The sequence below is a fragment of the Peromyscus californicus genome, unplaced genomic scaffold (assembly GCF_007827085.1).
Source record: "Peromyscus californicus insignis strain IS unplaced genomic scaffold, ASM782708v3 Scaffold_13__1_contigs__length_99412109, whole genome shotgun sequence".
Lineage (NCBI taxonomy): Eukaryota > Metazoa > Chordata > Mammalia > Rodentia > Cricetidae > Peromyscus > Peromyscus californicus.
This window is the reverse complement of record NW_026294424.1, coordinates 27123611-27149937: the sequence shown is the minus strand read 5'-3', so window position 1 is coordinate 27149937 and position 26327 is coordinate 27123611. Positions and strand designations below refer to the sequence as shown.

At 48.8% G+C, this 26327-nt stretch overlaps 1 long non-coding RNA gene across 7 annotated transcripts in view; it reads right to left on the bottom strand.

Annotated features, from left to right (window-relative positions):
• LOC128108335 (uncharacterized) overlaps positions 1-26327 on the bottom strand; it is a 75149-nt gene that overhangs the window by 27260 nt on the left and 21562 nt on the right. For 3 of the 7 annotated variants that reach the window (XR_008217436.1, XR_008217433.1, XR_008217439.1), the window contains 2 exons: positions 8802-8864; positions 7456-7550 (listed from right to left, as the gene is read on the bottom strand). This is a non-coding gene — a long non-coding RNA (uncharacterized LOC128108335). The other 4 variants (XR_008217434.1, XR_008217437.1, XR_008217438.1 and 1 more) reach the window with 4 other exon arrangements.

Sequence of the window (26327 nt, the reverse complement as noted above, 5' to 3'; positions counted from 1 at the left end):
GGTGGCAGGGAGTGAACGGGCCAAAGGTCGCTGTGCCTCACTGTGACATCTTCTCAGTCCCGCGGGCGCAGCCCCATGGGCCTCACGCATTTGAGAGAAAATGTCTCAGGCTCAGACCCGTCTCCCTGGGTACAGTCACTTCGACTTGGCAGAGAGGCCTGGAGTGAGTGGAACTCCTGACCGGGACCGAACGGAGACACGGGGGCCCATGCAGCCCCGGGGGCTCGAAGGTGGGGCCAGGCTATGCTGAGGAGCCCTGGCCAGGGGAACTCAGGCCGCGTCCTTTGCATCTTCCCATTGTGAGATGGCAGCAGGGGGAAGAGAGACGCCTGGAGTGTTTGTTCCTTGGAATAGGAAAGTTTGCTGCGGTTGAATTGTACAAATAGCGTGTGTTTGTTTGTTTACCTGCACATTCCGCCGTCTACGTCTCATAACCGCCCTCCAGTGGGCAATCCTTTTTACCTTACCCCGCAAAATACAACACTTGCTCAGACTCCGGTTTGCGGACCACACTGCCAGGGTCTAGTTCAGGGAAACAGCCTCAGGAGTCTGCTCCCTTTTCTTCCCGGGTCTTCTGCCTGCTGACCACGAGAGGGAGCCAGCGCGCCTGTTTGCGCCGCTGCGGGTGGCCTGGCAAAACTCCAATGAACAAAATTCTGTAGAGCCCTGAGGTTTGGGGTAACTTCTTTTAAAACAATAAAAATTTGGCGAGCACGAAAAAGACTTTCTGATCTTTGCTACCTCGGTTTCACATCATGTGTACAGGAGGGGAGGGTTGTTTCGGTGGTGGTGGTGGTGGTGGTGGTGGTGGTGGTGGTGGTGGTGGTGGTGGTGGTGGTAATACTTGCTTTATTTTGTTTTTAGTTTTTGAAACAGGATCTCATATAGTTGTCGTTGACCTCGAACTTACTATGTAACGGAGCCTAGAACGCCTGATCCTCCTGCCTCTACCCTCTGAGCCCTGGAGTAACAAACATTCAATCCGAGGCATGGCTGAGTGTATGTGTTTATTGACCCCTTTTATTCTAAAGAGTATAATATCAGTAATTCTATAGGATGGATATTAGATAACTGGTATGTAGATGGGACACAACCGTGGTTTTTCAGTTGTTTTTTAGAATATAAGAATATAAAAATTACGGTTCTTGTTTTTTTTTGTTTTGTTTTTTTTTTTTTTTTTTTTTTTTTTTGGTTTTTCGAGACAGGGTTTCTCTGTGTAGCTTTGCGCCTTTCCTGGAACTCACTTGGTAGCCCAGGCTGGCCTCGAACTCACAGCGATCCGCCTGGCTCTGCCTCCCGAGTGCTGGGATTAAAGGCGTGTGCCACCACCGCCCGGCCACGGCTCTTGTTTTTATGTTTGAGAGATAAGGTTTTGTTTTGGGGTTTTACTATTGTTTGTGGATGGGTGGCTTTTCTGTTGTTCAAAACAAGATCTCATTTAGTCCAGGCTGGCCTTGAATTGGCTACGTTGAACTTTCGCCTGTATTCCAGGCAGGCCCACCACGCCTAGTACAAAATAGCTTCTTACTATATGTTTTAAAATTACTGGGGGGGGGGGGGTATGCATGCACATACATGTGCCACGGCTCTTCTGTGGAGGTCACAAGACACTTCGCTGGAGTGCTTTCTCCTGCCACCATGTGGATCCTGGGGATCCCTCAACTCAAGTCATCAGGGTTGACAAATACCCACGGAGCAGTCTCACCCAGCCCACAAAATAGTTCTTAATTCCATTCCGTGAAGCCAGCTGAATAGCAGGCAGAGGGGACTGGAAGCCCCAGATGCTTTTCCACCATGGAATTATGTAGAGCAGGAGGAAGGTTTACTCGGTGGCTGCTAGACAGTCAGGGGTTAGGCCTTGCAGACTTCGTGGCAAGGTGACCACCTGTGAAGACCGTGTGGCAAGGTGACCACCTATGAAGACTGTGTGGCAAGGTGGCCACCTGTGAAGACTGTGTGGCAAGGTAACCACCTGTGAAGACTGTGTGGTGAGGTGGCCACCTATGAAGACTGTGTGGCAAAGTGACCACCTATGAAGACTGTGTGGCAAGGTGACCACCTGTGAAGACTGTGTGGTGAGGTGGCCACCTGTGAGTTGAGGAACAATAAGGGCAGGCTCTGGTGACAGAGATTACGGAATTAAGGAACGCTTTAGAAGACTGTGAAGGAATAACTGAGAGACGAGGTTCCTGATCAAAGAGAGAGGAGCCGGAGGGACCCAAAGCAAACCAAGGGGGTGATTCAACACTGGCTGGAGCTTGAGGCAGGAAGAAGAGGGGATTGCTAATCAGTGTCCTCATTTTTGCTGTATGTTTTTAATTATATGAGAGCGTGTGTAAGCGTGCGTGTGCATGTGCGTGTGCATGTGCGTGTGTGTGTGTGTGTGTGTGTGTGTGTGTGTGTGTGAGAGAGCATGTGTGTGTGAGAAGATTTGATTCCCTCAAAGCTGGAGTTGCAAGTGAGCTACCCTGTGGGGTGCTGGGAATTGAACTTAGTCTCCGGCAAGAGCAGTGAGCACTCGGCTAGTGAGGCCATCTCTAGCCTCTCAGTGCCTACATCTTAATTACGGTAATGTGTATAAAATAATAGAACAGACACACACGACTTACTCAATCCAGGGCTTGTCACCCAGGTCACAGGCCCTTGCGATCACTCCAGCACATACAGAATGAATCTAGATACAGAGGAAGGGGATTTATTAGAGTGACTTATAGACTGTGGTCCAACTAGTCCAACAGAGGCTGTCTACCAACAAAAGGTGCTGCAGGCCGCAGGAATATATCATAAGAACTCAGCTGGTTATGGCAAAGTCACTACCTGGAGGGATCAGGGAATTCCTCCAGAGGAAGCCAAATTCCAAGGAGTTTTGGTGTTACTTGGCTTGTTATATATCAGCTGTCCTCTGTTATGAAAATCATGTGTGCCTTCATAGTTATCCCCATTGACTTTTCCCTAAGAAGGGCTAACAGTGTGCACTGATCACTCTCTGGACATACACATTCCAGGTATTTGGAGAACAGCCTCAGGAAAGGCTTTCTCTGGAATCAGATATCTCCCTTAGCCACTTTCAAGGACTAGCAATGATAACAGTCCACGTGCAAGTCTCCTGATTTAAGGTAAATTCCACAAGGAGACACCACCTAGGTCAGGTGGATGTTCATTAATAGCTTTACACAATTCAGCTCGGACCCCTCTTTCTTACAGCCTTACTAACTTTATAGACCGCTAACTCCTTACCTAACCACTTCTAGGAATATTTAGATAACCTCCTGCACTGACAGCTATGCTCAGCCAGAACCCCAGTTCAAGCCTCCCTGTAATTATCATCATTAGCAGCATCTGGCCAGGTCCGTCCCCAGATGGAGAAGAGTACTTTATCAGAGATACCTCTGTATTCTCTAAGAACAGACTTAACATCCAGGCTACCTGTTTGAGAAGGCCTGGCGGATGTGCCAATTAAGCTTTACTTCCTCCTTTCCCAAATCTTACCTCTGGTTCCAGATCTCCCTTTAACTATCACCAGAGGCATCTAGCTGTACACAGGTTGCCTAGCGACTGAGCACACTTTCCCCCACCCTGCAGAAAAAACTGGCAGATAGCTTGGACAGATAGGAGCCACAGGAAAAAAGAAGACAGTTTTATTTTCTCCCATTGACCTAGCAACTTATAGATTCTTAACATTTTCTACCAATCACGTTTAAGATTATAGTTGAGCACATAAGAGCCCTCTTCTTAGATATTACCTGAATTCAGCCTTTAGTTAATTCATTTCCCCATTGGTCACTTCCTTTGGGGTTGCAAATCATAATTAACGGTTATTGCCTCTCAATGTGATTCTTATCACCCCTCCGTTTGACCCTGGAAGCCTGGCTTTATATACCAGGACTTCCAGGGCACGGGGGTCGGAGAAGAGAAAAGAGAATGGAAGAACTAGACGGGTAAGAACTTGAGAGGAACAAACTGAGATGGGGAAGAACTAGATTGAAGGGCTAGAAGAGAGTACTAGAGGAACAAGATGGAAGATGAGGATGAGCCAGATGGGGAAGAACGAGATGAGGAAGAACGAGATGAGGAGAGAGAAAGAGATGGGAGAAAAGATGATATGGGAAGGAACAAGATGGATGAGAACCTAGAAGGAGCAGAACAAGATGAAGGAATTAAGATAGAACCCAGAGGGGACCGCGGACAAGTGTAGAGAGAAATCAGGCAAGAAAAGACCTAAATATGAGAGCAGAATACAAGCTTGTAACTGACACAGAATAATAAAGTATATGGACTAAGGAGTTTCGTGTACATAGATTCATTTCTTCTCATCAAAGATTAATTATCAGCTGGTTGTAGATTCTTCCCAGACCCTGGGAGGGGACTATCGAGGGGTTGGACCCCCTTAGTCCCCGATAAAAAGGTCCAAGAATCCAGTAATTGTTCAGTCCACAAGGCTGAATGTCTCAGCTGGTCTCCACTATATGCCAGAACCCTGAGGGAGCAGACTATAATGCCAGTGAAGGGATGGACTTGCCATCAAGAACAAAAAGCCAAGCAGGAAAAGAGCAAAAGCTTCCTTCTTCCACGACCTTTATACGGGCTGCCAGCAGAAGCTGTGGACAGATTAGAGGTGGGTCTTTCCATCTCAAAAGATCTGGATCAAAAGTAGGTCTTCCTACTTCAATTATTTTAATTAAAAAAAAAAAATCCTGCCAGAAGGTGGTGGCACATGCCTCTGATCCCAGCACTCGGGAGGCAGAGGCAGGCGGATCCTATGAGTGTGAGGCCAGCCTGGTCTACAGAGCGAGTTCCAGGACAGCCAGGGCTACACAGAGAAACCCTGTCTCAAAAAATAAGAACAAACAAAAAAATCCCTCACAAGTGTACCCAGCCTCTGGGGTTTTAGTTAATTCCAGTGTAGTCAAGTTAACAACCAAAAATAGTCATCACAGTGAGAAAGATTGCATTGTGAGGCCTAGAAGATTCTCTCTTCTCCAAAGAAGAGAGAACTCAACCCTCACTCCCCCAGAGCGCCTCTGAGCAGGAATTCCTGGGGCTGGAGGCGGGGGATTTTTTAGCAGAAATCTTCAGGTCAGTCATGAATAGTCATTGCTGAGAAGGGACACAAGCCTTGGGCTCTCTCAGTTCCAGTCTGTCATGGTCTCCAAACAGGACTGGACTGTCCTTGAGTGGGAGGCTCATGGGAGAGAAACCAGCAAGATTTTGAAACAGCATGTGGGCCCTAGATCTCACCAGCACAGGGCATGGCATGGACCCCATGGGAACATTCACCTCTTCTCGGATTCCTGGGTCCCCAGTGGACGCTGGCACTTGTTGAGGACAAAGGTCACCATCAAACACTGCTTGGGAGAGACCGAGGGCCCTAGACAGAACGGCTGCCTTCGGACACACCCCAGCTGGCCTCAGTTGTACCTGAGTTCCTGTTCATCACAACACTGTGCCCGGCACACACAGTCCTCTCCAGGGGGTTGGTGGGGGTTACACAGACCATGTCATAGGCAGGCCGCAGAAGGGCATGCGAGCAAAACTGCTACGCTGCGCAGCCCTGTCAACAAGTCTCCAGAGTGGCCCTGCCAATGCTAGGGCTAGACGGTTCTTCGCTGACCTTTGCACTGTGGGATCTTTAGTGTCCCAGATGTTACCCATGAAACGACAGCAGGGCCCTGTGAACTGTGACAAAGGTGTCTGCAACTGGAACCAAACGTTGGGGGGGGGTGGCGATGTTGCCCCAACTGACGTTGGCTGGACTGTGGTGTTTGCAGTGTCCAGCAGCCTTGGCCTCCTCCCAGCACGCTAAGATTTCTCCATTCTCTTTCTCAAAAAGTTGTGTTACTAAAACCTGGGCCCTCAGGACCTGCTGCTCTGTTCTTTCAAAATACGACGAGTGAATTCCCAGTCAGTTATTAATGGAGAAAGGATCCCAGCTGTTCACCTCCGCATGCCTTCCATCGTTACTGGAGCTCTTTCTTAGAAGCAATTCTATGACACGAATTCTGTGTCACAAAGGCTCAAGACGACACGAGCTGGGACGGGGACAATGAGCATTTTACGTGACCCGCCGCACAAGCCGCCGCCGCTGAGCCTGTGTGGGTTCCCACCGACCGGAGACAAGGAGCTCGCACAGGCACCCATGCCAGCCTTGGAGTGTGAGCCAAAGGCCGTAAATGAAAGTGTGGAGGATTTGGGCCAGGAATGGTGCCTGATTGTAATCCCAGTTCTCTGAGGCAGGGGGATCATAAATCCCAGGCCAATCTGAGTTATATGAATCAACCCCTCCCACCCCCTGCTCTGTGTGTGTGTGTGTGTGTGTGTGTGTGTGTGTGTGTGTGTGTGTCCCTCCCACACACACACAAAAGAAAAAGAGGAGAGAAAAGGTGAGGATGGCAGGCAGTTTCCAAACCTCACCCTGAAACCGGTGTCCCCAGTGCCCCGCTCTGCTTTTCTCAGAGACCACTGGCCGGCACCACCGAAGAGATGAGGGAATGAGGGACAAGAGCCCAGGCAGCAGCACCCCACGAGCTGGAGCAGCCTGTGACCTGAAGGCATTCCTCAGAAACCGTCACCGCCCTTGAGTCAGCCCAGCCCGGCTCGAACGCTTATTCACAAACTACAATTTTAGCACAACGGGGTACAGCTAAGAGCTCCGAGAAACCCACCCACCTGTGACAGGCCAGCGAGCTGTTCAGCCCCCTCTGGTGGATGTCCTGTTAGTCATAGACAGCATCTGGCCCAGCTCCCCTACCTCCCCCTTCTTTGTATCTCCAGACATTTTACTAAGCAGACACTGAGTCAGAATAAGTCGGTTTAGCAATTAAAATCTGTGTGGGGGCTGCCTCGGGGAGCATGTGGCGGGTCTGGAAATAAATATCCCTCCAGTATGGATCGTGCATGCATTGCAAAAGCAGAGATGTAATATGCATGAAGCTGAGCAGGGGCCGGGCGCTTGCTGAGATTCCTCCGTTAGCAGAGACAGGAGGGGGAACAGTTCACTTGCAGGTTAACCGCGTGGTCTAGGACACAATTGTCCTTAGGGGTTTAGAGCAGTGCGATTCTGTCAAAGGAAACATAGACCTGGTTCTGAAAAAAGAAAGTTCCATCAGGAACCTTGTTCAGGCAAGTCATACCCTTGGACTACATGCATTACACCAAACCCAGGCTATTCAGAGAAAAAGCCAGGTAGTGGGCACACACATTCCCAGCCCATACATACTCTGAGAAATCAGGGCCCGGAGGGATGTATTCTGAATAAACCCGGGAGGCCACAGAGCCCACCTACAACACCTCAGCTCCAGATGGGAGAAAAAGCTGCCAGTAATTGTGCCCCTGGCTGCAAGCCTGTTACAGGGCCAGTCACGTCAGAGCGGGTCACTTTTAGCTTTTGCAGGTGAGAGCAGAGCCACCTGGAGAGAACGGACTACCTTTGCTTGGTTTAAGGAGACCAAAACTTACCTTTCATGTCCACAAGGACCACCCACTGGACTACAAATGTTCCTGGATTACAGGCGGCACCGCCACCCTGGGCAGCTGGTGCAAACATCTGGCACCTGGGATGTAGGCAGATTTAAGGGTAAACACACTCTGGCAATCATCTGCACCCCCAAATCCTGGGTCTCTTCCCCAGAACCTGCCACTGCCTCTTAGCAGCAGCAGAGACCAGCAATGCCGCCGACTGCATACCCAGGCTGGGTAGTACCCCTGTACACACTGCCCACTCTGGAAACTCCTGTAAACCAAGGAGCAACACACAGTCAAACATCCCCACTGTAAAGATTCACGAAAACCACCCATGGGCCTCTAAACACCGCTCCTGCTGCCCTGGTGTGAACAGACAGCTACCAAGTCCCTTTCCAGGTCCTTGAAGCTTAAAGATGACATTTCCCATCACACTAACCACCCCTCATCTTTCTGGCCTCAGCGGCCTTAGCCACTGCACCTCCTGAGTGTGCTAAGCTGCCTTCCTGGTCCGCTCAAGCTGCCTCATAAGTGGCTGCAACAGGCCAACCCTGGGGCTCTAACCCAGGACCACTGCGTCCACCTCACAGCTGAGGACGCCAAGGCAAGCTGCCAGGTTTCTGTGAGTGGGCTTCCAGCTCCTCCATTTGACTTACATCCCAAAGTACTCGGGGAGGGAGTTGCTGAAAAATCCTAGTTACCTTTGTGAGAAAGAAATCAGTGATGGTGGAGGCTGAAGGTGGACGGGATAATTTAAGTTAAGGAAAGCTGGCCAGAAACTAAGCCAGCTAAGGCTGGGCAGCTAAGGCTGGGCATTCGTAATTAAAACTAAGCCTCCGTGTGTGATTTATTTGGGAGCTGGGTGGTGGGCCCCCCCTAAAATAGCGAAAACAACCAGCATGGTGGGATGACCAATCCTCTGTCCCTGGTGAAGAGTCACCAAGCAGCAGGTGTAGATGCTGAGGACTAGCTGGCCATGGACAAAGCCAGAGCACTCCGTAGGGTCAGGCAGGACAATCCTGAAAGTTCTAGGCTAGCCTGGTCTCAGGCTTTCTGTTACTTGATCAACACAGTGACCAAAAACAACCCGGGGAGAAAGCGGGTTACGTGGGGACACATCCTGGTCACAGCCCACCGCTGATGGATGCCAAAGCGGGAGCTAAGGGGCAGGAACCTGAGACAGACATGGGAGCAGAGGCCATGGGGGAGTGGTGCTGGCCGTGAGTCTCCAGGCTTGTGCTGCCTCTTCCACCCCCAGAGCATCTGTCCAGAGGTGGCACGGTCCACATGTGCTGGACACTCCCACATCAACCATGAACCAAGAAAATGATCCACAGCCTTACCTGCAGGCCAGGATGGGGGTGAGGATGACGATTTCTCCATTGTGGTTCTCTTTCCAGAGGATCCTGGTGTGTCAAGTTGACAAAAAATAACCAACCAGCACATCACAGTCCATACACCCCAAAAACACCCCTAAACACACATACACACACACACACGTATATATGAACATACACACAGGTAGACACAGGCACACACACACACATACACACACACACACACACACACACACACACACTCCCATTTGCAAGCTTACATGCATACATGCACATGCACATGCGCACACATGCACACTCATGCACACACACGTACACATGCGCAAACATGTACATGATGCATGTGTGCAAACACACAGGCACACATGCACACACATGCACACACATGCACACTCATGCATGCGCATGCACACATGCACACACACGTGCACAATACTCGCATGCAATGGGAAACACTGTGATGCGAGCTTGCATGCTCACGTGCACACAGGCACACTCACTAGAATACAAGCAGGCACCTAACAACCTAATCCTAGTAACTAGTTTCAGAATGATGGCTTCCCTCTCCTGCCCTTTCTGACTCGCACCTGCTCTGGTGGAAACCCCACCTCAGCTCCCCTCCCCCACCTTAGCAACCCTCCCCACACCCTGCCGGGTCTCAAGCCCACCAAATTCAGCTCCTCCCCCAGAGATCCCGAGACCACCCCCACAGAGTATTGAAACTGCACCCCAGAAAACAGACACGTGGTTTTTCGGTCTCTCTTCCCATCTCCTCTCTTGGGGGTGGGAAAGCATCCAGTGCGTTTTACCTACTAAACCGGGGCTTTTCTAATTCGGTTTGATTTGGTCTGATTTGGATTGCTGCGTCGGTGGAGAGGCTTATGGGGTGCAGAAACTTCTCAGGACCCTTATCGACTAGCACATCAGCACATGCAGGACTATCAGAGCCTTTGACTCCCTAAGCCACCTAAAGAGTGTGTGGAAATCACCACTGCCACAGGCAGCACTCGACCTACAGGGCACACTGCAGGTGAAGCCAGGGACCCGGAAAATTAGTGTAACAGATGAGGAGAAGGAGCATAACGTCTACATTATACAGATAACATAACAACGCATCTAGAAGAAGACAAGGATCGCACTGTGCTCCAGCTCGTCTCCCCTGGACACTGAGAGCACGTCCCGTCCACTGGAAGAGCGACAAGCTGAATTACAGGGACCAGAGCAACAGAACAAAATCGACTTTGGCATTTTGAGAGAGAGAGTCCCTCACTGTGTAGACCAGGCTGGCCCAGAACTATGTAGACCAGGCTGGCCTAGATATGTGACCAGGCTGGCCTAGTCTGCCTCTGCTTCCTGAGTTCTGGGATTTAAGGTGTGAGCAACACCCACTATTAACCAAGGATCTAACCCTAGATGGGCAGAAACCAGAACAAAAATATATATAACGTTAAAAAACCAAGATTAGTTGTCTCCTTCAAACATTTACTAACTCTGTATTAATAGTCCTGATCACAATGACTTAGAAGGAATTCCAGATACAGAATTCAAAAGAATGGTTACAAATTTGGAAAACAAGCAACGTCAAGAGGACTCCAGAACTTTTTACAAGAACACAAACAGACACTGAATAAAATAAAGAAGGCAGCTGAAGAGATGAAACTAGAACTTAATAAAGAACTAGAAATGGCCTGACGGCAGTGGTGGTGTGCACACTTAAATCCCAGCATTCACAGGCAGAGGCAGGTGAATCTCAGTTCGAGGCCAGCCTGTGCTACAAAGCGAGTTCCAGGACAGCCAGGGCAACACAGAGAAACCCTGCCTCAAAAATACGAAAACAGCAACAAAACAAAAGAAAAGGAAAACAGAATCTTCTGTGCTGCCTCCAAGAAAAATATCATCAAATAAATGCTACCTTAAAGTAAAAGGAAAATGTACCAAGCGAATAGGGTCGGGAAACAGTCTGACAAATAGACTTCAAATCAGATCCTGTCAGAAGAAAGGAAGAGGGCTTACCTCACACGGACCAAGAGAACGATCCGTTAGGAGGAAATTATAATTTTAAATGCATCCAGAGGCTCATCCAATTTTGTAAAGCAAACACTACTAGATTTAAAATAACAGATTAACTCTCACACAATAATGGCAGGAGACTTCAACACCCCACCTCTGAATAGATCAACCGTACAAAATTCAGAGACTCATGAGGAGATACTTGAAATATTTTTAATTCACTAAAAGTGGAAAAATCTAAATCTATGGGCTTCTAGAGGCATCTGACAAACTAAAGTTAAACCAAGAAGAAGTAAACAGTTTGAGCGGATGTACAACAACGTTGAGGTAAAACGGTAATTCAAAATCTCCCAGTGGAAAACAGGTCGGGGTCAGAAAAATTCCGTGCAGAATTCTACCAAACCTTCAAAGAAGAGCTAATAACAATATTCCTCACATTATTCTTGAAAATACAAAAGAAACACTCCTAAATGCTTTCTTATTTAATTTTATTATTTTGTATTTATATAGGTGTTTCGCTACATGTATGTCTGTGTGCTGTGTGTGTGGATGCCATGGAGGACAGAAGAGGTCTTTGGATCCTCTGTAAATGGAGGTACAGAGGGTTGGGTGTTGCCATGTTGATGCTGAGAATCAAACCTGGGTCCTCTAGAAAAGCAGCCAGCGCTCTTACGCATAGGTCCATCTCCCCGACCTCCGACCCCCAACATTTTTATGAAGCCAGGATTACCCTGATACCAAAACCAGATAAAGACCCAACTGAAAAAAGGAGATTATAGGTCAATCTCCCTGATGAACATAGAATAAAAATTCTCATTTAAATACTTGCAAACAGAATTCAAGAACACATCCATAATAGTTTCCTTTCTGTTTGTAAGGTAAAATACCACGGTGGTTTGAACAGGTATGGCCCCCATAGACTCACAGTGTTTGAATACTTGGCCTATAGGGAGCGGTACGATTAGGAGGTGTGGCTTTGTTGGAGTAGGTGTGGCTTTTTTGGAGGAAGTGTGTCACTGTGGGGGCGGCTTTGAGGTCTTATATGCTCAAGCCATGCCCAGTGCTATAGTCCCTCCTTTTATAGTGCTGCCTGTGGATCAAGACGTAGGACTCTCAGCTGTTCCTCCAGTATGTCTGCCTGAACACCACCGTGCTCCCCACTATGATGATAATGGACTGAACCTGAAACTGTAAGCAAGCCACCTCAATTAAATGTTTTCTTTATAAGAGTTGTGGTGCCGGGCGGTGGTGGTGCAGACCTTTAATCCCAGCACTCGGGAGGCAGAAGCAGGTGGATCTCAAACAAACAAAAAGAAAGAGTTGTGGTCATGGTGTCTCTTCACAGCAATAGAACACCGACTAAGACAAACACTATGACCAAAAGCCAATTGAAGAGAGAATTTATTACGGTTTATGGTTCCAGAGGACTGGATACTCTCGATGGCACAGAAGATGTGGTGAGTAGAAGAAAAGAAATAATTATGGGGATAGTAATAGGGTCTGTCCAAAGCACCATGAGTTCAGAGAGCTTCAAAAGATGCCACCAGAGGTCTGAGTAAGGACTGAGTCACAGGAAGTGCTGCAGCGTGGTGGGGGCCGGGCAGTGACTGCTGAGTTCACCAGCTTTCAGACCCACACTTTTCACATTTCCAAACCAGTATGTGTCACACAGTTGTTACCAGATAGGTGGGTAATCATAGCTCGTCACCACTGCCTGACGTCACCAGGAGGGTGTCAGCATCCAGACACGCAGGTGGGTGTCAAGGGCTTGGAGAGAAAATGCCAGAAGCAGCAGGAACCTCTCTGCATGGGGCTGGGGAGATGGCTCAGTAGGTAAATCAAGTGTGAGGACCTGAGTGTGGGTCCCCAGAACCCACATAAAAGCCCAGTGGGCACGGTGGCCCTTCCACAACCCCTGTACACAGGAGGCAGGGGCAGGAATCCCCAGACCAAGGTTAACAGAAATGGGGACCTCTGGGGTCATCAAAGGACCCCACCTCAACACAGAAGGTAGAGATGGTTGAAAAAGACACCAGCATCGGCCTTGGGCCTTCACACATATATACACACATGTGCACCCTCAACACATCCAAATGTGCACACACACATACACTTGCAAGAAGAAAAGAGAAGAAGAAACCTACACCACAGATGCACCTGTCAGCAGAGAGGTTGAGACTGTGTGGAAAACCAGAGCTGGCAGTCACATGAGCTAGGCATGGTGGTACACCCCAAAATCCCAGCTCTCAGTGGCAAGGAAGGAGGATCTCCACACAAAACTGGATGGGGGTGATCTGCAGGTGGTTTGGATGCCACACATAGGCTCAGATATTTGAATATCTGATCCCCAGTTGGTGGCCCTGTTTGGGAAGGTTTAGGAGGTGTGGCCTTGCTATAGGAAGCACGTCCCCGGGGGCAGGCTTTGGGGTTTCCACCCATGCACCATTCCAAGTTCACTCTCACCTTCCCACTTGTGGTTCCGGAAGTGAACTCTCAGCTTCCAGCTCCCACAACTACACTTGTCTGCTGCCACATGCTCCACCGTGATGGGTCGTGGACCCTCACCTCTGGAACTGTTAGCCCAAACACACTGCTCTTCTGTAAGCCTTCTTGGTCACAGTGTTTCGTCACGGCAGTAGAGAAGCAAATATACATGCAATCGGTGGTGACGGCGTACAGTCTTTAAGTGAACGGCCCATCTTATCCCACCACTACACCCCAACAGATCAGAAAAATCCTAGAAGTGAGTAGTGGTGATGGCCTCTCAGCAGTACGACGTCAGCAATGGGTGTTCTTTTTAAAAGGTTAGCTAACATTAAACTCAGGGAGTCTGCATGGTACATAAATTTTACAGTAAAATTGCAGGGGAGGGATGCTACCTCAAGCCTTCCCCCACTGACTCACAAAGCCGTTGGTGACTCAACTTTGTCATGATTACTGTGAAAACAATGTGTTGTGAGGACTGGCGTGACATCACAGTGCGTGTTACATCACAGGTGACATCATGACATGTCACATCACAGGTGACATCACAACATGTCACTTCACAGATGGCATCACAGCGCATATCACATCACAGGTGATGCTACAGTGTGTTATATCACAGCATATGTGACATCACAGGTGACATCACACCATGGGTGACATCACAGGTGACATCACACCATGGATGACATCACAGCATGTGTTACATCACAGGTGACATCACAGCATGTCACATCACAGGTGACATTACAGTGTGTTACATCACAGGTGACATCACAGTGTGTCACATCACAGGTGACGCTACAGTGTGTGTTATATCACAGCGTATGTGACATCACAGGTGACACACACCCTGGGTGACATCACAGCGTGTGTTACATCACAGGTGACATCACAGCGTGTGTGACATCACAGGTGACATCACACTATGGGTGACATCACAGGTGACATCACAGTGTGTCACATCACAGATGAGAGTTAAAGCCATCTCTAACTTTCCAAGGCAGCAGGAAGAGAGATGAAGACAGACGTTTGCTGAGCACACAACCCTGAGGTTCTGGGTTGGCCACCGTCGCACAGACCCAACAAACCCCTTGTCAGAGGACCCTTCAGTAGGAGTTGAAGACAGGACTCCGGCCCTCAGAGATGCCATCTCATCCCACATGGCCACAGATCACTGGTTCGGAGCCCAGATGACATCACAGCGCATGGTCTTGCAGAGGATCCACAAGTTTGCTTACAACCTCCGCAACTCTAGACCCAGGGGTCTGTTGCCCTTTTCTGGCCCTCCTCAGGCACCAGGCATGTGTATGGTCCACATGCAAACAAAATACTCATGCACATAAAATAAATCTGAAATAATCTCCAAAAAAGATTAAAAACGTGAAGCAAGACCAACAGCAACAAAACACAGACGGCCCCAGACTGGGCCCGCCCGCGCCTTCCACCCGGGAGAACATGTCTCCTGTTGTCCTCCTCAGGAGTCCGTGTGCACAGCCCACTAGAGCCGTCGTAGACCCAAGCAGAAATGCTTTGTCCTGTTGACACAGTGTCGAACTCTTGTATAATATTAGCGGGACCAGCCTTAATATTATACATCCCAGGGGCTCAGGAGAGAGAACTACTAATGGCGAGGACTATTTTCAGGAAATAGAATCTCAGCACACCGAGCTCTATAGTCCACTTGCTTTAATTCCTCTGGCATAACATCCTTTATACACAGCTTCAGTTCTGTTCTCATGTCTAGCTCCTTTCTTGCCTGATTTCTCTCTGTTTATCTACTGTTCCCTCTAAGTTCTATCTTAATTCTCTCGTCTTAATTCTGCCTCATCTAGGCCCTTTTCTTAATTCTCTTGTCTTAATTCTGCCTCATCTAGGTCCTTTTTACCTTGTTCTTACCCAGCTAGGGCTTTCCCATCTGGCTCTTCCTCATCTTCCATCTCGTTCCTCTAGTCCTCTCTTCTAGCCCTTCAATCTAGTTCTTCCCCATCTCAGTTTGTTCCTCTCAAGTTCTTACTCATCTAGTTCTTCCATTCTCTTTTCTCTTCTCTGTCTCCCCGTGCCCTGGAAGTCCTGGTATATAAAGCCAGGCTTCCAGGGTCAAATGGAAGGGTGATAAGAATCACATTGAGAGGCAATAACCATTATCATTTGCAACCCCAAAGGAAGTGACCAATGGGGAAATGAATTAACTAAAGGCTGAATTCAGGTAATGTCTAAGAAGAGGGCTCTTATGTGCTCAACTATAGTCTTAAACGTGATTGGTAGAAAATGTTAAGAATCTGTAAGTTGCTAGGTCAATGGGAGAAAATAAAACTGTCTTCTTTTTTCCTGTGGCTCCTATCTGTCCAAGCTATCTGCCAGTTTTTCTGCAGGGTGGGGGAAAGTGTGCTCAGTCGCTAGGCAACCTGTGTACAGCTAGATGCCTCTGGTGATAGCTAAAGGGAGATCTGGAACCAGAGGTAAGATTTGGGAAAGGAGGAAGTAAAGCTTAATTGGCACATCCGCCAGGCCTTCTCAAACAGGTAGCCTGGATGGTTAAGTCTGTTCTTAGAGAGTACAGAGGTATCTCTGATAAGGTACTTTCCTCCATCTGGGGATGGACCTGGCCGGATGCTGCCAATGATGATAATTACAGGGAGGCTTAAACTGGGGTTCTGGCTGAGCATAGCTGTCAGCACAGAAGGTTATCTAAATATTCCTAGAAGTGGTTAGGTAAGGAGTTAGAGGTCTATAAAGTTAGTAAGGCTGTAAGAAAGGAGGGTCCGAGCTGAATTGTGTAAAGCTATTACTTAACGTCCACCTGACCTAGGTGGTGTCTCCTTGTGGAATTTACCTTAAATCAGGAGACTTGCACGTGGACTGTTATCATTGCTAGTCCTTGAAAGTGGCTAAGGGAGATATCTGATTCCAGAGAAAGCCTTTCCTGAGGCTGTTCTCCAAATACCTGGAATGTGTATGTCCAGAGAGTGATCAGTGCACACTGTTAGCCCTTCTTAGGGAAAAGTCAATGGGGAAAACTATGAAGGCACACATGATTTTCATAACAGAAGACAGTTGATATATAACAAGCCAAGTAACACCAAAACTCCTTGGGATTTGGCTTCCTCTGGAGGAATTCCCTGATTCCTCCAGGTAGTGACTTTGCCATAACCAGCTGAGTTCTTATGATACATTCCTGCGGCTTTGCAGCATCATCGAACGTAGCCCAGGCTTGGCCTAGAACTCAACATGTAGATAAAGAGGACCTGAACTCCTGATCTTGCCTCCACTTTCCGAGTGTTGGGATTACAGGTGCCACAACACACGGCCCCGAGTAGGTCTAGGGCATCCATCCACTCACCCACATAACTGTTAAAATAACTATTCTCTCTATCCAGCTTGCACAACCTCCTGCTGCGAGCAATCTACCAGTGTCGGTGCAGTCGAGGACACGCACCACTCACAGAGAGCAAGCCACTCGTTTCCCAAAGTGTGAAGAGGAAAACCAATGTGGGTGGAGGGGAAAGCTCTTGTCAGGCAGCCCAGGGTGGCCTGGAGCTCTTCATCCTCCTGCCTCAGTTTGTCAAGTGCTGGCATGATCGGTGCGTACTACCAAACCTGGCTAATGGTGAAAACCTAGCATGCTAGCGCTCTGCTACTGGACTGTGACCTCAGCCAATGACAACTTTGTAAACAAATATGCTAACTAGGATTAGAGTTCTCTGTGCAAAGTCATTTTTGGAAATAGGTCAGGACTGAGAACGCAGTACCATGACCTCACTTACTTTGGACCCTAAATTCTCTGATCATGCAGGGGAGGGGGCCACCATTATGGACCCCAGGCAAGTCACTGAACAGTTACTCACACTCTAAAAATTGCCCAGATGGAAGGAAGGCTGTGAGTGTCTCACTACCACCCCTCAAACAGCACGCTGGTGTGGTGATATTTTATTTGTGCTGAAATGTGGTGATATTTTATTTGTGCTTTGATAAATAAAGCTTGCCTGGAGATCAGGGGGGAAAGGCCAGCCATTTTAAGTAAACAAAGTCAGGCAGCACACACCATTAATCTGATCACTTAGCAGGCAAGGTCTCTGTGTGTTCAAGGCCATACTAGGGCACAGAGCCAAGCATGGTGACACACGCCTTTAAACCCAGTACCAACCATAGAGACCTGGAGGTCTGTAAAGACAGACAGTGACAAGGAAGTGAGGTAGCTGGGCTAAGAGCCAATGAGAGGGCAGAACAGCAAGGCAATAAGGGCGTGGGTAGACAGGAAGTAGCTCGCATTTGGAAGCTACAGAGTTGGTGAGATGAGGTTGGCTGGTGGCATTCCCTATTTCCTTTATCTCTAAGGCTTTCATTCCTATATTTGGCTCCGTGTTTTTTGTTTGTTTGTTTGTTTTGTTTTGTTTGTTTTGTTTTTCGAGACAGGGTTTCTCTGTGTAGTTTTGCGCTTTGGAGACCAGGCTGGCCTCGAACTCACAGAGATCCACCTGCCTCTACCTCCCAAGTGTTGGGACTAAAGGCGTGCACCACCACTGCCCGGGGTGTTTTTTATTTAATAAGACCATTTAGAAATTCGTCTACACTATGGGCTCTGGTGAAATTTGTACATAGGTTCATTCAACTCGGTCAAGTTCCAGTTTGAGGACAATGTTTTCATGATCACAGGTTGCCTTTTAGTCATGCATCCCTAAAACTTTATCTTCCAGTAAATTATTTACACCTCAAGATGAGCCCCCATCTTTATTCAGGGACCCAAAAATAGCCATCACACACACACAGGTTTCGTCCAGAGGCTGGGCCCCAAGCAGGCACAGGGCACATCCCACCTTAGGAGGAAGAGACTCTTGCCACTTCCCAAGCAAGCAACACCAAAGGCAGAAGGTCTGAGGATGTTGGGGGCAGAATGTGTAACACAAAATTAAGAGCTTAGATTTGGCATCTCAAGGACCCAATTCCAGTTCTGTTGTTTCTCAGCCAAGACCTCACTGGCAGAATATGGAGAGAAAGACCACATCACTCACAGCAGGACTACCTTTCAAAAATGTCTTTATTTTCAGTTAGGGGTGTGTGTGTGTGTGTGTGTGTGTGTGTGTGTGTGTGTGTGTGTGTGTGTGTGAGTGAACGGAGATCAGAGGACAGCTCGCAGAAACTGACATTCACCTTCCACCTTTTGAGGCTTAGTGACATGAGGACCACCACATCGGCTTTTAAAATGGATTCCGGGATCTGATCACAGGTCAGGGTGGGTGGATTGATTTTTTTTAACCCTTTGAGCCAACTCACCAGCCCCTACCCTTTGGAGAATAAACAAGACACATTGCCTAAGCACACTGCACAGCACAACGCAATCACACAGAGTAAGATTATAATGCCATTACGGATGAGTTGAAGTGGGTGGAGTTCAAGCAGCCTTCTCTCTATCTCCCACAGCCTGTGGAGCCAGGGTACAGATTAAGCAATATTTTTCAATATTTGAGGACAGTCCCCATAAAGAAATACTTTTATATTGCAATCAAGTGTTAACAAACAGAGATGTACCTTCGGCTTGGAGTATGTAAAAACATACTGTTTTTACAGAGGAACTGTTTTCGAGTTTCAGCACCCACACGACAGCTCACAATCTCCTAAACTCTGGTTCCAGACATATGTACACTTACATACATATACCCCACACACATCACAATTAAAAATAAAAATAAACGTTAGAAATAGACATGCACCAAAAGAAGTTTCACTAAGCAATAATTACTGTTACCATTTTATCTGTCTACTTTGCTTCACTAATTTATTTGTATTTATTCTTGGAAGTTTCCAAACCTACAAAATAGTTGTAGAAATACAAAATACCCCTCACCTAGCAGGGCCCCATCAGCCTCAGCATGCCGTCATTCCGCACTGCCTGCTGGTGGAGGGCCAGTCTTTGCGTTATAAGCTGTTCAGATGTGTCCTGGCCTCTGTCCACAGACACTGCTGGTATCCCCACGCCATACCAGTTGTTACAAGCAAAAATGTAAGTAAAATCAACCCCTGTTGATAAGCAAGGGCCCAGACCTAGCGACAGGTACTGTCTTAGTCAGTGTTCTGTTGCTGTGAAGAGACACCATGACCACGGCAACTCTTAGAAAGAAAAGCATTGAACTTTACAGTTTCAGAGGTTCAATCCATTATCATCATGGCAGGGAGCATGGCAGCATGCAGGAGAAGTAGCTGAGAGCCAGATCCTGATCAGCAGGCAGAGAGGTCGAGGCTGGGCCTGACATGGGCTTTTTGAAACCTCAAAGCCCACCCCCAGTGACACACGTCCGTCAACAAGGCCACATTCCTAATCCTTCCAATCCTATCAGAGAGTTCCACTCCCTGGTGACTAAGTACTCAATATATGAGCCTACTGGGGGCCGTTCTTACTCGAACCACCACGGTGACCACATCACCAGGCCACTTCCTGTCCCCCAGTAAACACTCCTGCACATGCAGAAACAGGATTGGAACTGGAGGACAAGTTAGTGACTACACGCTCGCCACTGAATAGTTCACCATGCACCCTACAGACAGCACAGTCCCACCAGACGTGGGGATACGTCCACAGCCCCAGCACTTGGGAGGCCAAGACGGGAGATCCGGCGCTAGTTCATGACCACCCTGTACTACACAGTGAACTCCAGGCCAGCTTGAGCAATGCTGGGAGACCCTCCTGTGTTTGAAAAAAAAAAAATTCTCTTATATAACTACAGTGCCATTACTACACCTAACACTTAAGGTTGATTTGGTAACCTTTTCTCCACTAAGTTGGTTTCAGGCCCCACGTACGTTTCCTGGCCTGTAGATTTACATTAGAGAGCTGGAGACCAGCTCTCCTCCCCTGAAGAGGTTTAAAATCCTGAGGGAAGGCCCTCCCTGCAGAAGGAGGGTGCGCGGGAAATCACTGAGCCCACGGCACACTTACTGGAGGCTGACCAACACACCTGGCTCCTTCTTCCTCCTTGGCCTCCCCACCCCACAGAGCCCCCCCCCCCAGGGTGGCACTGGGAACACACAAGCCAGCTTGCCCCACCCTTCAAGGGACCTAGGAACAGATCCAGGCGCCAGTGGGCCCCTCTTGGTGTATGCCCTGGCCTGTCTGTGCAGAGCTGGGGAGGCCTACAGAGCGAGGCACTCAGTGGCCTGACCACATCACAGGCCCAGGCCCGGGTACAGGCTGCGGCAAGCTGTGGCAGGCTGCCTACCCTTCCCCGTTTGCTAAGTTCCTTTTCTTTGCCTGCACTGGGCCCAGCAAAGTGGTTACAAGTTGGTCCAGGAACTGCTAACAGGCTGGAGCCAAGGAGTATGAAAGTGTGAGTCATGACTGCTTTGATTCTCCCGCCAGCCGGGCCGCTGTATAAACCTGGCCTCTGAATCTCGCATCAGGATGCAAACAGCAGAGAAAGTTGAGACTGATGCTACCAAAAATGAGGAGGGCGGTGTCACTGGCAGAGCTCCGTGGCCAACCCCACCCTCACCCCAGGTCCTCCAGAAAGGGCAGGAAGGAGCAAAAGGCAAAGGAAGGCCTTCAGGCTAGCAACACCTTTACCCCAGGAAAGACCCCTTTGCCTCTGTTCTTGACTTTTTCTTCCTATAAAGCCTTCAAACCTGCAGAGACCCGGCTTTCCAGAAGTCGAGAGTTTCTCTAGCTGCAAGGCCAGAGGCAGGGGAGCTTGATGGACTCCACGTTGGAGGAGCAAGTATTGAAAAGCCGAGGAGAAACCCCCAAGGACTGTTGGTCCTGTCTAGAAAGCAGTTGCTCTAACAACAGCCACAGGACCCCTAAGAGCCCAGGATGCTGCTGAGTTGTGCTGCCCGGGGAATGAGGGCAAAGGAGAGGAAAGACCCCAAAGGGGGTGGCTGTTGAGGGGGGGCAGCTGATGGGGGTGACAGCAGCGTTTCCTGCTGCACCCCCTACTGATAGTTTCGAGGCTGTGACCTCCTTTGTAACTCTGTCTTCTGTACCGAGGGACAGGGAGGGGAGAACCTTGTCAACATGGAGTGCTCACAATCTGGTCCATGAGTGGATAAACACCATGTCTCAGTCTGCTCAAGCTATGTAACAAAACTCAACTTCATCTGCTGAGTGGTTTAAAATGTCTTCACGTAGGAGCTAGGGAGGAGTCACAGGCCACAGCGCAAGGCTTTTCCTCAACTACCTCAAGTCCGGTTCAGCTCACCTGACTTAACAGAGGGGGAAACCAAGCTAAGGCCTGCAGCTTGATCTTAAGCGGCGCCTCGAGGCTCCTGTGGCAAAAGGTGGTACTCCCAGGGTAGTGCTCATAGGAGAGAGACCCTTTGGGAGGCAAAGCCTAGTGGGAGAGTTGGGGTCATCGGAGGTATGCCCTTGATGGGGACTGTGGAACTCATGTCCTCCTCTCCCTTTGGCAACTCAGCCATTCCGTGAGTTCACTCCATCAGGGCTCCCGCCACAAGGTGTCCTACCCACACAGAGCCCACAAGCTGCAGGGCCAGACAGCGATAAGCCTGAACCTCTAAGACTGACAAAGTAACGCTCTTTACGGGCTGGTTATCTGGGAACTTGTGTCTGAAGCGGGATGTTGGCTCACTCGAGTGTCAAAACCATCCCGTTGCTCTGTAAGAACCCTGGGACCCAGAATCTGGACACCCACTTGTTTCTACCCCACCAACAGCTGTCTCCTGTCACCTGGTTCCCTTCGGGTCCCTCCAAGGCGTCAAAGGACGACCCCCGCATGACGGTTTTGCTTGCACTGGCTTAACTCTGAAGTCAACAGGAACTTTCTCAGTTCCTCTCTTTCTATCCCTCTTCCCAACTTGTTTGCGGTGACAGGGTTTTGTTCTGTAGCCCGAGCTGGTTTTATTTAAACTCTGACCTCTGGCCTTTGCCCCTGAGATCTAAAATACAGTTGCTCACCTCCACTTTCAGCTGCTTCCTCCCTTTCTTTGAGCTCTTTTTTTCAAGACAAGGTTTCTCCGCATAGCCCTAGCTGTCTTAGAATTGGAATTCACTCTGTAGACCAGGCTGGCCTTGAACTCAGAGCTCCACCTGCCTCTGCCTCCTGAATGCTGGGATCAAAGGCGTGCCACCACCACTACCTGTCTACAATGTCACTTCCAATCAGGGTTCTCTAGGATACCCCTTTCTAGAAATGCGAAAGAAGGGCACCCTATGCTTACAACCCAGGCCCTGGTTGGTGTTCGGATCCTGCTCTCACTCTTCCGGGTCTAATGTCTTACATCACCAGGGGGGCACGGGCGACTGAGTACCGCCAGGTGGTCATGCAATCTCTGCCTTAAAAAGCCACACACGGACCCCCACGCTTTCTCTCTGAGCCTCTCCTTGTGTTTCCTCTCTCTGTTCCTGTTCTGTTCCCAGGCCTGGCTCCCCCCTCCCCCCCCCCCCCGCCCTCCATTAGGGTTCTAAAAACTAATACTGGGTTCTGCCATGACTGTGACTCTTCCGTCTTCCAACCAGCACCACCGATCATCCTTTCAGTTGGCGCTTCACAAAAGCGCTTAGTTCCCCCATCTTCTCTTAACGGATGATTCATCATGCTCAAGATAACGTACTATTTGGTTAATATAGCCAAGGGTCTGCCTGGGAAATGCTTGCTCTTCTTACGCTAAGTCGTTCTGATAGCTTCAAGTTAAAAATACAGAGCTTTCCAGTCCCCAAAATAAAACCTGCTGAGGGCCTCAGTGGTACACATCTGTAGTCACAGAACTGAGCTGGGGTGTAGCTCCATGGTAGAATGATTAGCAAGCATGTGGGGAAGACTCCAGCATCAAAAATAGATGAGATATAGATGATAGATAGATAAATAGACAGATAGATAGATAGATAGATAGATAGATAGATAGATAGATAGATAGACAGACAGACAGTTGGTTTTAATCCCAGCACTCGGTAGGCTGAGGTAGGAAGATCATGGGTTTGAGGAGGCCAACCTCAGTAATATCACAAGATCCTGTTCTTTGTTTATTTGTTTGTTTGTTTGTTTGAGACAGCATTTCTCTGTGTAGTCCTGGCTGTCCTGAAACTATGTAGACCAGGCTGGCTTCAAACTCAGAAATCTCCCTGCCTATGCCTCCAGAGTGCTGGGATTAAAGGCGTGCGCCGCCGCCACCCGCCGCCGCCACCACCACCACCTGGCATAAGACCCTGTCTCAAGAAGAAAGAGGAGGAGGAAGAAAAAAGAAAAAGACACATGGTTAGGGCAGCCATGAGTTCCAAGTCTCTTTTTACTGCAACTTATCCAAGCCTGAGGCCAACCCCAGAATGCACATGTCAAGTTACAAAGAGAAACAGAGTGAGCAACTGCCTGAGCCTGAATCCAATGACGTCATGATCTGCGTTATTCACTCTGCCAGAGACTCTGCCAGACTCTAACCTGAAGCTACTTTTTTTTTTGCTATGAGCCACCCACATCACAAAGACCGGAAGCACTCCAAGCGTTTTCACTGTAGGAGATCCAGGTGTGAAACCAAATGGCGGCAGCAGATGGCTTGGTGCTCAGGACATAAGAACAAGGGCGAGCCAGTCAGTCTGAGGGCCTCGGTCTAAGAAGCGCCTAGGACCGGCCACTCACACGGTGCTCTCTGCACCAGAGAATGCCAGCCTTCACTTCCTGCAGACCCAAGACCCTTCAAAGGTAAAAAAGACACAAGAGAGCTAAGTGCACAGCTCTCCCCTGCACAAAGCCAGGTGCTGGCTTCGGACGCTTGTCTCCTTCCTGTTAATAGCTTGTTACTCTGTTCTCACACAACTCATTCCTGACACAGTTTCATCATGTAGCCCAGGCAGGCTTTGAACTCATGATCCTCCCATACCTCTTTTTTGAGACAGGGGCTCATATATCTCAGGCTGGCCTCAAACCCCATAGCTAGCGGGGGATGACCTTGAATTTCTGATCCTCTTGCTTCTTTCTCCCCAGTCCTGGGATCATAGGCAAGCACCACCACACCCAGCTTATGCACAGCTAGAAATCAAAACTAGGGCTTTGTGCATGCTGGACAAGCCTTCTACCAACCAAAATGCATTCCCCAGCCTCCATGCCAGGCGTTTTTCTGCTTTCTTAATCTGCCATCTGAGGGCACACAATTGCCATCACCGAAAAGACATGTTTTCCAAAAGAGTTTCTTCACAAGATACCTATGTGTGGAGCCAGGAGAGCGCATCTTCCCAAACACAAGATTTGGGATACCTATGGGCCAAGGTGTGGGGACCAGGGAGTGGAGGTTAATTGAGAGCATTGGAGGTGGGTGAGAGTGTCACCTACGTTTCCCCTCAGTTTCTTAGTTCTATGCATAGTCTAAGATGTCTCATAATAAAGCCCACACTCTGTCCTTGCCAAGGGGACAGGGTGGGGGAAGTCCAGAATATTCTGCCTCCTTCAAAGGCATGCCCTGGAGATCACACATATAGTATCTACCATCCTATTGACATTCCTAGCCGCAAGGCAGGCTGGTCTTCTAGGATGTTTAGCTGGGTAGCATTATGCTTTGGTGAAACTTCTATTTCTACCTAAAAACAGAATGGACCAGACCTGATAGCACAGACCTGTAATCCCCATTTACTTGAGAGGCTGAGGCAAGGGATTGAAAGTTTAAGACCTCTGTGGTCTGCAGAACAAACGCACCGCCCACCTAGGCCACTTCACAAGGCCCTGTCTCAAAATAAAAAGTGAAAAGGGGAGGGGAGAGCGTCACTCAGAGGCATGGCACTTTCCTAGTACATGTGACACAGTGAGTTCAAGGCCCAGTTCCACCCCAAAAATACAAAAGTCGCAAAGGGAAAATAGATACTGTCTCTGCATCGGGGCCATGATCCCTGCTTCCCCTGTTTCCGGTATTATGCCCAGTATTCAATCTGACTACAAACATGCCTAATTATCGACAGTCAAGGTGCCTGTGGACTCTCCGAGCCCATTCAGAGGCCAAGCACAGTGTTCAGCTGAGCCTGGTGGTGCAAACCTGTAACTCCAGCTACTGGTCGAGGGGTGCGGGAGCTGAGGCAAGAGGACCCCAGGTTCAAGGCCAGCCTAGGCAACTTAATGAGGCCTTGTCTCAAAACAGGGATCAAGATTCCATGAGAAGCACTTGCCCTGTGTGTACAGAACCCTGGGTCCAAGCCTCAATATAAGAACCAAAAAAAAACAACCCCCACATTTTCACACAACCCCATTCTGAAGTTACAGATGAGAATAATCTCCAAACCATGCATGAGCTGGGGGTCAGGGGCAGGTTTGATTGAGTTCTATAAAGGACAGTGGATTGGAAAGGAGTTCGGGGTCCTCCGGGGGACTCCCAGATGCACAAAGAAAAGGACACTCTGTCTTTGTGTAGATTTCATTTTAATTACGTGTTCTGGTTTATAGAAATTACTGTGTGTAGAAAAGACATGGCAGTAGAAGGGAGATGAGTTGGAAGAGGAAGTGGGTCAGGAAGGAGGGAGAGAGGGACAGGAAAGGGCAATGGGGTGAGTATGCCGAAACACTTTATATAAACTGGCTGTGGTGGCCTACATCAAATCACCTCACTCAGGAAACAGAGGCAGGAGGAGCTCTGTGAGTTCAAGGCCAGCCTGGTCTACAGACCAGCCAGGAATACATATAGAGAGACCTGCCTCTAAAAAAAAAAAAAACCTAAACAAAATGCATTATACACATACGTGAAAATACCCTAATAGGAGCCCTTATCGTGTGGAAGTAGCATGCTAACACAAACACTAAAGGAACAGAAAGGGTTTTTTGTTGTTTTTCTAGGTTTCTCAGATTTGGGCTGTTGTAGTGTTTTAGAGTCTCCTACATTTCAGGTTGTCCGGAACCCCCCCCCCCCCCCTATATTCAAGGATGACCTTAAATTCTCCCCTCCTCCCTACCCCTCCCCAGGGCTGGAATTACCAGTCAGTGTGGTGCTGGCATTGAACCCAGGACTCACACATGCTGAGGGCACTTACCACCTGAGCCACACCCCCCACGCCCAGAACAAAACCTTCCAGACCATATTTGTTCCTAAACTGAGGTCTTCTCTTTCCTCACTGGTCCA